Here is an 11,883-nt window from a genome sequence, read left to right on the forward strand (position 1 = left end):
TCATTCCATATGAATTCTAAATTGCACTTATTGAGAATTTTTGCATCCCCGAAAACAAAAATGCGCCTATAAACTGACCCTATTATTGCACTCGTTTATCTGTCCGATTATTTAAGACCCTGCCATGCTCCCTCTCATATCTTTCATTCCAACCCATAAATAGGAAGTCAGGGCTCGTGTCCAATGTATTTCTGTATTAAGTGGAAACGTATCGCCTCGAACCACCCATTTCTTGAAAAGTATTAATACGTTCTACACTCATGGTATGGCGTGCTGTCTTTATAATTCGCAGTCGTTTACGACTATAACAAAAAGTTAAATTATGTTACGATAAGATATGAAGAAATTCATGAAATAAATAATATCTTTTAATATTCCACGTTGGCTCATCGTGTGATTAAACTGTCCCAGCAAAGGACTTCCATGTCCATTCGTGTTTGTTTTGTTTTTAGCTGGCTTTACATTGAATTTGAATTTTACTTGAATACTTATTATGGAGTGCTGATCCTTATTTTAATAATCTTGATATAGACAATTTGTTTTGTTTTGCGTTGGGGGATAGTGTTGGTAGGTCCCCGATTTTTTGCACTCTAAAAGAACTTCATAAAGTCATTCTATTGTTTATTATGACTGTAGGGTATGTGTGGCTGACTGCTAGTGGCTCCAGCAGATTGTGAGTTCTTTGTTGCACCAGGTTCTATATTTGTAGTATTTGGTTACTGTTGTGCCTCTATCTCAGGATTCATTTAAGATGGTAAGCAATCCTGTTCGCAATATAGATTACTACTATGACTTTACAGATGAGCTTGGGTCTGCTTTCTGGCATTTTTTGGAAACATTTTTATTGGCATTTTTGGTTTACAGCTACACACAAAATAAAACAACCAAACTGCTTTCTGGCATTTTTAGCTTAGTATTTCACTCCACACTTTTTGTACTCTCGGGCATATATTCACTAGATCCGCTCTATAATGATTATGGCTTTGTATTTTATTTTTCAGACCAGTGCATTTCTTTGTTAGCCTATTTTGAGTGACTCCGACAAGTCCGCTATCAAGATTGTAAGCCGAATAGATTCAGCTTGAATGTAAAAAACATATTTTTGAGGAGAGGACCTCTATCCCTCACTGGAGTAGACAATTCTGCTCAAGATGGTTCCTCGGCCCCTCCCTCTTTACACTGCGGTGAGTTGTGGTGTTCTTCATCCCCATTGATTCCTGGAACTTGTTTCGTAACCACTTCCCTGTAGCTCTATTTTGGGCAGTTGTACGGTAACAGAGAGGATTTTCATGCCTGTTATTAGAGAGAGCGGGGGACCAGAAAATACAGTTTGATAAATCATTCCGGCATGAAATGATTGCATTGAATTATGGAATCATATCCCAAGATTAATTGGCTCGATCATACTGAAGATTGTTTGAAATACACATTTAAATTGTAAATCGTTCAATCTGCTTAATTCCAATGGCATTTTCTTTCAGAATAATGTGTTTACATAGCTAGACAAGTTTATTATGATTAAGATTATGATGATGGAGGTGGCCCAGCAATCTTCATCTTGAGTGGATTATAACAAAGTCACACTTTCTGGAAGGTCAAATGGCCTTATTTCACCAGTCTCCTTTTTATCCAGTTTTGGCATTTTAGCGAACAACCTACATCTGGGTTGTAGTCCGTGCTTAGCTTGTAAAATAAATACAGCCCAGTCCATTTCTTAGGAGCCTGTTGCTGTGCAGCTCAAAGCTTGGGTTGCTGAATTCTAAGGCTTCCTAGCCTTGATCCCACCTCAACCTCCTTCTGCTACCGTACACCTCCTTTCTCTTCATATCACTCTTAACGGTTCTTTTTATTCTGATTTTTCCCATAGTCACTGCTGTACTGTCTTTTTCTCTCCTTCTTTCCACCTTTTTTAGGTCGAGCCTGGGCAACGCATGCGCTGCTCTGCGACGCATGCTGTAATTGAGTATGGGCTTGAAGCTCCACTCACACTCTGCCATTTTTTTTTTCATGGCTTGTGTCATTATCCTTTGTAAATGTTGGCTTCTGATTCGTTAATAGGCTTGTTAGTCCCTCCTTCGTACCATGTTGTCTTAATTTGTAACCTCCCATGAGGACTGGCTCTTTTACTTCTGTTACGCGGTATGTCTTATTAGTCTGTAGGCACCATTTTCTTTTATGGGTTTCTCCTACTGCAGGCACGACATGCGACATTCAGCACACCATGCATGCATTCACTTTGCAAGCATCCCGGGACAATGGCGACCGCCTCCTTGTAGTGAAATAGGCCTCGCGTTTACAAGAGTTTGAGCTATTGGCATTGTAAATGACAATGCCTTTTATTTATGTGTTAATTATCAAAACAGAAAAATAAAAGGCATTGTCATTTACAGTGCCAATAGCTTAAACTCTCATACATGCAAGACCTATTGCATTGCAAATGCTTGTTGTTTTTCTTCCTCTTTCTCAAAGTCTGGTGATGAAAAACAAGTGCTGGTCCACAAAACGTGTCGGCGCCTACCATCAGCATCTACCAGCACAAATAAAGCACTGTAAGTAGGAATATAGTATAATAAGCCGAACTGCAATTCCCATCATGCAAAGTTCCATTGGCTAAAATGCCAGGACTAGATCGCTGTTGGCTTGAGTCCAAATAGCATCTATAAAGTTATGGGCGAGAGACCAAAGGGCCTTATTTAGAGTCTGGCAGACGAGGTACTCTCTCACAAATGTGGCGGATGTCACATCCACCGCTTGCGATACTTCTATGCAACGGTGGGATATCCACCAACCTCTAAGGCCTTAGATCTTTATGAGCTATGTAATAAAGGCATCTTTGTGTTAGATGTATGGAGTTTGATAAGTTAATCCTCACAATTTCTCTATTTAATTTACTAGAGAATAACTTCCTTTGCTACAGACTGTAGCTGCTGCTTTTTGCCTCTATTAATTAATTTAAAAAGACCTTCATTAGTAATTTGACCTGACTTCACCTCCATTAGGTGAGCATGTTGTGCAAAGATTTCACAATGTTAGAAGTATTTAGCCTCTTCATTTCTCAATCTCCTTTGAATTTCAAGGCCAATGACCGCGAAGTCATGGGTTCTGTGAGGTTCTGTTGCTTGACATCTGTAAAGCACAAATGATCAGACTACATTTGCATTGAGCAACAGAGAAAGACTTTTGACCCATCTAAGCTTGGGTATAATAGCCTTAGAAATTCATTGTTTCTTCTTATCGTGGAAGTAGTTGTTGCGGGACGCAGTCTTTTATTTGTCGTTTCAGATGTGTTGTTTTCTTGGAGCCCAGTTTAGACCATCTCATTGCTTACACCCTTTTCATCTTAACCCAATTCTCCTCTGCAGCTCTAAAGTCCCTCCTCTGCTCTTCCCAGTTTTCCATTGATCCTGCCTAACTTGAGCAAAAAAAAGAAAAAACTTTCAAGTAACACCTGCCCCAGCAATTGAGCTCATGGAAGAATTTTGTGAATTGACTAGAACACCCTCTTCCAAATGCCTGGCAAGGGCACACAACCGAGAGATGATGCAATAGATTGTTGAAATATGGATAATCAGTTGATAAGGAGATATCCCAAAAAGAATGTATTTGATCAGTAATGGCATGCCCAGACATGAACCCTGGCACCCCATGCGACTTCGCTTAGCAGGGAGCCATAGTGCAGTAATGGTGCTGCAGAGCTTATGAAAGGTCTGTAGATAGCTATCCACAGAGGAATTATCCAGAGCTTTGTAACCAACATTCCAGATTAACATCGCCGGCTCCGGTATTAAATTCCCTGTCCTTCCCCTACCCTTTGTTCCCAGCTCAGCTCACCTGCCAAACAAGTTCAATGCTGACATTACAAAGATCTCCAGGTGTTTCAGGTGTATTAGTTACAGTCCTGTTGTGTTTGACTAACGTGATCCCCTCTCCTGGTTCTAATAACCTTAGGTAAACTTTGCTCATTCCAAACAATCTTATTTTTCAAATTTGTGTATAATGTCCATTTATATCCCATTTTAGCATTATTAAGCAAACATGGAGGTTCTTTCTTGTGATGACACTTTCCTATCTTGTGCATGAAACAAAGACACTGGATGATGAACTTCATGATTAATGTTAATAACTTATTGACATCCTGTCAGTCTTTCAACAAACGGGCACCAACTCCGTGAGTAATTCTGGCACAGAATGCGATTTATTCAAAGCAAGGTCAGACGCGTTTCGGCGGCAAGACCACCTTGTTCACTGCATAAACAGTTCTACGAGTGTCAAACTTAAAAACACAACCACCATTATCCCTTGGTTATCATGGTAACCAGAACTTTTCATAGACAGACGTTCCACAGTGACTATGATACATGACAGTGCAAAAATTAAAACACAGTGGGGGAAAAGGATATATATACCCAAACATCATAATAATGTATAGGACATTTGTATTCCCCTAATATTATAATTCGAGTTAAACTAATCGCTCCTATTAAAAATAAAGAAAGAAATATGTCTATTCTATTTGTTTCCTAACCTCCAAGATGAACGCGACATTGTGTGTGAAGTAAATCAAATGCCGACCATAGACATAAACGTGACACAAGTGGTTGGGGTGTAGTGCCCCTTCCTCTATTCATACAATTATTAAATTATCCTACATATCTATTGCACACATACTCGAGAACCAATAAATAGATGCTACATCAGGAATTACCAAGAGAGTTTACAAGTGTAATAGCGCATAAATAACGTTCCTGATGCTAAAGAGGCAGAAAACCCTCCCTATTGTTATTTTTATTATTCGTTTTCCTATTATTTTTCTTTCCTTTCTCATACTCCAGGATAAAAATCTAGATTGATAACTTAGGATTCCACCTGTCTGCTCCTGGAGTGCGAATGAGTGGTCCTGGAGGGAGGGCGGGTTCTGCTTCGAGAAGTGTGCATACTTGTTTAGAGGGTAAGATGGAGGGTGAGGGTATTTTCATTCCGCAAGGACTGTCCTGCCCAAGTGGGCTTACGGTGCCAGTTAGAAGTCTATGGTAGGGAAACCAATCCGACTATCCAAACTAAACCCAACCGGGCTTAATAGTGTGTCGTAGTGTTACAGGAAACCAATAGTGTCAAATTAAAAAAATAATAAACTTAAGGTGAGCGGTTTTAGGGATAATGGTGCAATCAAAAATCTGTAAAAAAGTGTAAGAACTCTTATGCTTCGAGGAATGGATAACAGAGGAGAGGCGTGAGTCCCTAACTACGGGGTCACAGGTCAACATTCAGCGCTTCATCGGCATTCATCCCTTGTGGGATTTTGGAGTTGAAGAGAATTATACATCTCGATTCCAATCCCCGTAATGCCAGTTGTCCGTTTCCTCCCCTTGGATTTTTAGGGACATTGTCAATGACAAAGTAGGAGAGGTCTTGGGACTTACCTCCATGGCACGAATTTATGTGGCATGCCACAGGATATGTCTGGTCGTTATTCGCATTAGCCCTTAGATGCTGTAAGACGCGAACGTGAACCTGATGAATAGTACTGCCTACATAGATCTTGGGGCACGTACAGTGCAAAACGTATACAGCAAAATCTGTTTTGCAGTTGGGTATGGTGTGTGTCTGAAGGGCATGATGACAGATTTCATGTTAGTACCAAGTCTACAGGCCTTGCATCTACTGCACTTGGTAAAGCCTTTGGGTGACTGTAGCCAATTCTGGCTTTTAGCTACTGAGGGTGAGTTGCATACCAATTCCTGGCGCATAGACTTTGCTCTTCTAAAACTGATAGCTGGGACTTTGGGGCAGGTGGGTCCCAAAACCGGGTCACTACGAACAGTGTTACAATGTTTGTAGAGTATTTTTCTAACTGCAGTGTGGTATGCATTGAACCCTGTAATGAGTCTGGGTGTACCAGCTTCATTACTTTTAATTTGTTCTTTGTCTTCGAACAATAGGTCTTCTCTTGTTTTTAGCTCACTTCCATGTTTAGCTTTGTCTAGGGTTTTGGTTTTGTACCCTCTCCTCAGTAGTCTGCCAAAGAGCTCTTTAGTAGATTTCCTTAGACCTTCTTCTGTACTACAGTTACGTCTCATTCTGAGACACTCTGCGTATGGAATACCTTCCTTGACACTATTATGGTGGAAACTATGAGCGTGTAATATTGCGTTTCCTGCTGTGTCTTTTCTGTATGTTCTGATCTGTACATAACTATTTTCTATATACATTTCTATATCTAGAAACTGAATACTGGTTTTGCTGGTGTGGCTAGTGAATGACAAATTGAGATTGCTGTTGTTAAGTTCTTTGGCAAATCTACCTGCTCTTCAAATGAGCCATTTGATCCTTTCAGCCACCAGATCATCAAACCACTGTACTTCTCGTATGTGCCATCCTGCCTGGTGTTCAACTTTAACTCTGGCACCTCTCTTTCTTGCTGCCAACCTGCAGTGTTGCTGCTCTCCCTGAAAGACCCACTTCATCCCTAGCTAACTATGGGCCTGCCTCGTTACTTCCGGTCTTCTAAAGAACATTATTTTTTAATGGAATGCCCCCTTCCTAAGTCCACACAACCTGTTTTACCTCTTCAATCTAGATTCTGGGTGATGGAGTGCATGCACACCACTCTTACTCCTGTATCCAACTTCACAACCTCTGATCATTGCAGCCATCACTCTTTCATTCTTCTTCCACATTTCTTCTCTCCCAAGCTACTGCGCGTTGATGTCTCAAGGCTCAGTCCTTAGACCACCTCACACTCTACACATCATCCCTGTGCAATATAATCACTCATTTCTGCTTTTCCTGTCCTCTCTGTGCAGAAGATACCTAAATCTCTCCTTTTTTTAACTTTTATGCCTCGTCCCCTGACGCAAATCTCAAACTGCCATAACCAACCCGGCACTGGTTGATGGCAGCTCACGTATGCCAATTCACCCAAAATGGAAAAATCAATTTTCCTGAGGCCTTACCACCTATCACCCTCCTACCCTATCCATTTGCAGCCCCTGACATTATCACTGCAAAATCCTTTGGTAGAAACTTAGCGTCAACTTCAATGCTGCAATGAATATAGGATTGTTCAAGAATAACAGTGATATCTTCTAGATATCAGTTATTGAATATACGGAAATTCGGCTCAATCATACAAACGGGACACTGACTTCTTCACTTGTCATCAGTGAATTTGACTACTGTAAGCCTTTACTGGTAGATCTCTTTTTATGTTTGTTTACTCCATTGGACTAAGCTTTTGATGTCTTTACATGGCACTCTACAGTCGTACCAGACTCACTCCAAGCTCATAACGCTCTCTCTCAGATGGTCATCTGTCCACAGAAAAGATTACTACATGCTATAGGTCTTTTAAAAAATGAAAAAAAGATTTTAAGCAGATAAACAACTCCTCCCTGAACTTCCTCTGGGAAATTCTAAATTGTTACATGCCTGCTTGAACCTAGATTCGGCCCACAAACGTTTTTTTTTTAGCAACATCTGAAAATATGTGCTCCATCCACATTCAGACCCTTTCAGCTGGGACCACTGATTTTTTTCAAACCGGCTTCGAAGGAGCATTTCATGCAACAAGAATTATCTTAAACAATATCCCCACGTTCTGGCTGGCTTTGAAAGTCTGCTAATGTATGTGAGTTATGCATGTATGTACTCTCCTGCTATCGTTCAGCATCAGTTAGCCATCCAGTGTAATCGACTTCTCTTTGTACTCCACTCAGAACTGCTAATGCACTTTTGTCAATATGCTTAGTTGTTCCTTGATAAATCAATATAATAAATGACTGATGGGATGGATCAAAGGCAGAGTGAAAGAGGTGTCTAATCTTAAGTTGAGGACAATGAATCCCACACCTAGTGTTTGGGAGAGACACATTGTAGCCTCACAAATTCCCTGCACTGGGAAGGTGTACCCTCATACAAAGTGGGGTTCACTGTTAAGACAGGGATAATGTTCTTGAAGTCAAAACGATGGTTCGGTTATGGTGTGATCTTGGAGGAGCTCTGCAGTATGGGAAGCTTGTTAGTCATGCGAGTTCTTTTAAAACCATCTGGTGAACTTTTCCTTGTATCACCATCTTTACAGTGATCTACGTTCTATTAGAACTTTGGAATGTTGGGAGCAGAATTGAAAACAATGGAATGCTTCTGGCTTCTAATGGCCAGTAGAAGCCCGGAGCTCCAACATTCCAAAGTTGTCGTTCACAGCTGTTGCTGTGAACAAGAGCCTCACGGAGCCCGAGGGCATTTGGTTACAAAGGTTGGAACAGTTCAAAGTAATTCCACTAGGCAGAGGCTCCAGATCTCATTCCACTCTGACTCCGTGAGGTCTTTGTTTTATTTGTTCTGCCCTCGAGTGGCGGAATGTTCTAATAGCCTTATAGCCCTCTGTAGGTGGGCTATCCTGGCATTAAAGTCCCGCTTCTTTGTTAATGGCTCGAGCCTTTAACAAAGGAGCAGGCCTTTAAGGGCCGATCTAGCCTGCTACGGTGGGCTGTAAGGCTATATTAATGCAAGTTTACTGATGCATAAATTCTGCACACTGCAGTGATGAAAATGCAAAGGGTGTACTGCTATTGGTTTTAATTCCAAACTTGTGATAATCAAAATAGTTTCAATAGCCAAGTGTTCTATACGCTCTGACCTCATTTAATCTGACCTCATTTAATAGACCTAACAAGGCATATGTGCTCACTTTGGCTAGCAAGCCCAAAGCGTAACCCCCACCCATTTTTTTTTTTTTTTTTTTTTTAAAACCTTTAGCATAAAAGGTGACACATTAAGCTAAATTATCGTTTTCACAGATTCCCTGAGAAAATTCCACCGCTGAAGGAGCCGTATATAAATCCGGTCCTTGTTGGTCTAAATCGAAAGATGCAGATTCACATGTGAAGGATAAAGTTCCATTTGGATGCTCAACCTTCAGGAGTCCTGACCGGAATCGTCCATGCATCTGGCCAAAGCACAGTGGATTATTACTGTTCACGTGCTTCCAAAAAAATGAGACTGCCCAGTTAATAACTGGAATATTGGCTAGGGTGTAATTCCATGGTTGACTTTGAGTAATAAACAGAATATTGTACACCAAACATTTGAGAGTGTTTTTTAAGATTTCTGTTTGTATTTTGGAAATTTGGAATGTGTCTGTCCATTTATTAGGGTCCGCCTGCAACAGCACATAAATAATTACTTGTGAAACATTTTGTGAGCTTAGAATCCCGCCCATTGCTTACCATTGTTTGGCTTCATCACTCATTTGCTGCAGCGTGTGGGAACTTCACTTCCTCTTTTTGTGCTTTAACCTCCCCTAGAACACGCCCCAGTAGTTTTGTCCTTTGGTTGATTGCATCTTGGAAGCTACTTTTGTTTATTTTTGTTGAAGCACGCCATGAGGGCATTTGTTTGTAAGCGGTCTCCCTCATGTGGTTCATCTCCCTTGTCCTTACGCTCTGGTCTGTATCGCTCTCCTTTACCTGTGTACGTTTGTCTCCCGACCCAACCCCCCTTGTCGCTCTCACCTGTGTGCCTCTGGCCCCAACCCATGTACTTCCGGGGTCCCAAGTTGCTCTTGTTCACCTGTGCTTGCTTCTGTGTCCCCCGCTGTCCTCCATATTGCTCCCCTCCCCCACCATGCTGCAGCCCTCCCTAACCAGCTACTGGGCACCATTAACATATTGCTTTCTCCTGCCCTTGTACTTCTGTGCCACCACCTCCCATGTTGATCTCGTTCATCAGCATGTACTTCTGTGCCACCCTGCCCCTGCAAATGGCGATTTGCATTAGTTCGTACCAAAAAGTAGCACACCACAGCTTAATTCATTGCCTTGTGTTATTTTCTGTATGAACTTAAGTGGTGCATGGGTGTTTGCATGTATCATCCATGGATTTTGACGCAAATCCATATGTACTAAGTCTTGTAGACATTGATTTATACCAAAATCCTGCGCCAGCTGCAGCTAGCGTAACATGGAGAAATATCTTTAATTCCCCTTGTGGGTTGCTTTCTGCAGCACACATTCATAGTGGGAATAGTGTAAGGAGCCACTCCATCCTGCACAAAAACTATGCAGACCACAACGCAGACACCCTTGTTTGTGCAGCCTGTGTTGGCACTTAGCTGCACAAACTGCACCAGTGCATGGAGAGGCCAGAATTGCACCATTTCTTTGCTGTTATGGCAAAGTTCGGCTCTCTCTGATTCACTTAACGCAGCGACTTTGCTTGCTGCCCCGTGTTGTGTGAACTCTTAGTAAACCTAGGCCTGAGTCATTCATATAAAGAGTAGAATTAATCCAGTGTAGTAGTAACGCTTTTTTTTTTAACGTATTTCCTTATTGCCTTTGTTTTTTTTTTTGCATCATATGTATGTGTGTCATTTACAACATGGAAGTTTAGTAGTAACACTACATAATTTTTTCTGTTGGTATCTTTTTATGATACCTTTCTAGGCAGTAAATGTCCAACTAGCATTAGAAAAGTTGCCAGAACAAACACTTTTCTTTATCACATGTTCAATAAAAGATCAGACCAAACCCACGTGATTTGGTTACAAAGGTTGGAACCGGTCAAAGGAGGTCCCCTAAGCAGAGACTCCAAATCATTTTATCACTGTCCAACCTCCTGCATTTAGATAAAATTCCCATGCTTGACAAATCTTGTCAAGTTTGTGATAACACTATTGATCTGTCCACCCTTTTTTGCAGAGTCTGGGAAAGAGTGAGGCCAGTCTTGTACTGAGGAGGAGCAGCAGCGGGCTGTTTTTGTAGATCATCCCTTCTAGCTAGGGTAAGTCTTGTGGAGAGCATGGCTTGTGTGTAGTCTGATTTTAAATTGTATAATCATCTTGCGCGACCTCTTGTTTAAGAACATCATCGGTTCATCGTGGATTTTGAGTACTTCATTCACAAAACTTTGTTCTATGGATATTCAGGTGTAAGATGAGAGTAAGCCATACCTACTCACCGAATAACCTTTGTGTCTTGAACTTGCATTGTTAAAATGTACTTCTGTTAAGTACATGCACATGTTTTTTTGGGGACTGTCATTATGATAATGAAACCCATATATGAAACTGAAATATTTTCCATATTTTACGGTTCGCTTGTAAATATGGATTTTGATAACATTGTATTTTGTGCAATAAAAGCATCCAAACATGTAGTAAATATAACTGGGTAGTTGTAGTTAAGACCACATTTCTATAGGAAATTGATTTTTGGGGGGTTTGCTTGTAACTTTGACAATCTTGACAAAACTTTCCAAATAAGTCTCCACTTCAGCTCTCTCCTGAAAGTTTTGGGGTGATTCGTCAAGCAGGGGTTGCGAAAAAGGGGGAAGTCCCACAAAGTGTTTGCCCCATGCAATTTTCCATAGGAAAATTAAAGACTACTGAACAGAATTTCACAAAATTTGGTAGGAAAATCTTGGTTTAGAAAGTATGCTTTGTGTTATTTGGTGTTAATTTATTCTGTAATTTCTGAGAGATGTCGGATAATAAAAATTGGATATTTCACCAGTGGTGCAAGTGTAAGGAGTGGGGAAGGGGGGGTCTGTTAGGGGAATAATAATTAAAAAAACAACATACCTGTTGCTGACGCTGCCGGTTGCCTTGCTACTCCTCTCCTCCTGACAGTCACTGGGGCTCAAAGCACAGGCTCCCCACCCAATCCAGATGCAGCTCTCATGCTTTACCAAGGATGAGAGAAGCTTCAGGATTGGCCATAGCGGGCTGGTCTGATGCCACCTGGCTGTGCAACACAGCTGGGTTGGAGAAATGCAAGTGTGCATGTCAGTTTGGCGGTCCTAAGACGGCCGGCCAGACCGGCATGCGCACTTACAGTGCCCATCACTTGTGGCTGCCATGGTCGGCCGGGCCCTGCCCCACCCTAG

The 11,883-nt window shown here is 41.4% G+C and overlaps 1 protein-coding gene across 5 annotated transcripts in view; it reads left to right on the top strand.

The window, feature by feature from the left end:
* EPHX1 (epoxide hydrolase 1) overlaps positions 1–11,883 on the top strand; it is a 272,143-nt gene that overhangs the window by 143,637 nt on the left and 116,623 nt on the right. For 4 of the 5 annotated variants that reach the window (XM_085610400.1, XM_085610398.1, XM_085610399.1 and 1 more), the window contains exon 2: positions 10,698–10,779. The exons of the other annotated variant lie outside the window; for it this stretch is intronic. The gene's annotated coding sequence lies outside the window, so the exon portion shown is untranslated. The remainder of the gene's footprint in view (positions 1–10,697; positions 10,780–11,883) is intronic. 5 annotated transcript variants of the gene reach the window in all.

Source organism: Triturus cristatus, chromosome 6, assembly GCF_964204655.1.
Source record: "Triturus cristatus chromosome 6, aTriCri1.1, whole genome shotgun sequence".
NCBI lineage: Eukaryota > Metazoa > Chordata > Amphibia > Caudata > Salamandridae > Triturus > Triturus cristatus.